The following is a 961-nucleotide window of genomic DNA, read 5'->3' on the forward strand; positions in this document are numbered from 1 at the left end:
ATTCAAATTTAATACTATCCATTATACAGTGACCCACTTGTAACTTTCTGTACAGCAGAGCGACATCCACTTACCCACCTTTTTTAGTTACGCGTTTATTAATTAGTGATTATATGATCATTCAAAGCTGGGCACTAACTAGTTAGTTCCTCAATCATGATATTATGGCTATATGCCTATATAGATTATTGGCTCATAAATATTATTAATTATTATTATTTATAATAATACACGCACAGGAACCATGGCTTTTCCGCGTAGTCTGTACAATGTTGATATCTACTAGATATAAATAGTATCTATACGGGTGGCTTAACCAATTAGTGTAGACACGATGCCGAATTTTCGTGGTAGTGTTATCGGTGGTAATTGTATATTAAGTATAATCATAGAACAATATGGTAACAATGGTATAATCGGTTCGCGGAATCGCGAAACGTCGGAGGTGTCACCGACCACGTTCTTCATCCCCCCCACTTGTGACACCACGGGAGGGACGACGATCACCGCATCGTAAGGACGAAGAAGACTATACGGACAAGTACGAGACTGCTAGGGCGGCGGACTCCGGTCGGCCCGCCAAAAGACGAACATCCCACCTACTCATGGAAAAAAGGAAAAACATTAATTTGTAAATTGTTATGTTATGTCATGTATAAAGGGGGGTAAGTCGGGGAATTGTCCCGTCTACCCCCCACGTATGTATATATATATTGTTGTTTACTTCAATAAACGACGGCGGCGTCGCGGAAGTAATGCGCAAGCAATTCCCGCGGCGCCGTCGATTCAAAACTGGAGAAAAAAAAAAAAAAAACAAATGGTAACAATGGTATAATACAAGTATTCTCTCCATTGCTCACGTCGAGAGACTTTTTAGTGCAGGAGGCCAATTATTCGATGAAAGGCGTGGGTCTGATGATAACTTTGAAATGTCACTTTTGTTAAAATATAACAAATATTT

Source organism: Acyrthosiphon pisum, chromosome A1, assembly GCF_005508785.2.
Source record: "Acyrthosiphon pisum isolate AL4f chromosome A1, pea_aphid_22Mar2018_4r6ur, whole genome shotgun sequence".
In the NCBI taxonomy this organism is placed as follows: domain Eukaryota; kingdom Metazoa; phylum Arthropoda; class Insecta; order Hemiptera; family Aphididae; genus Acyrthosiphon; species Acyrthosiphon pisum.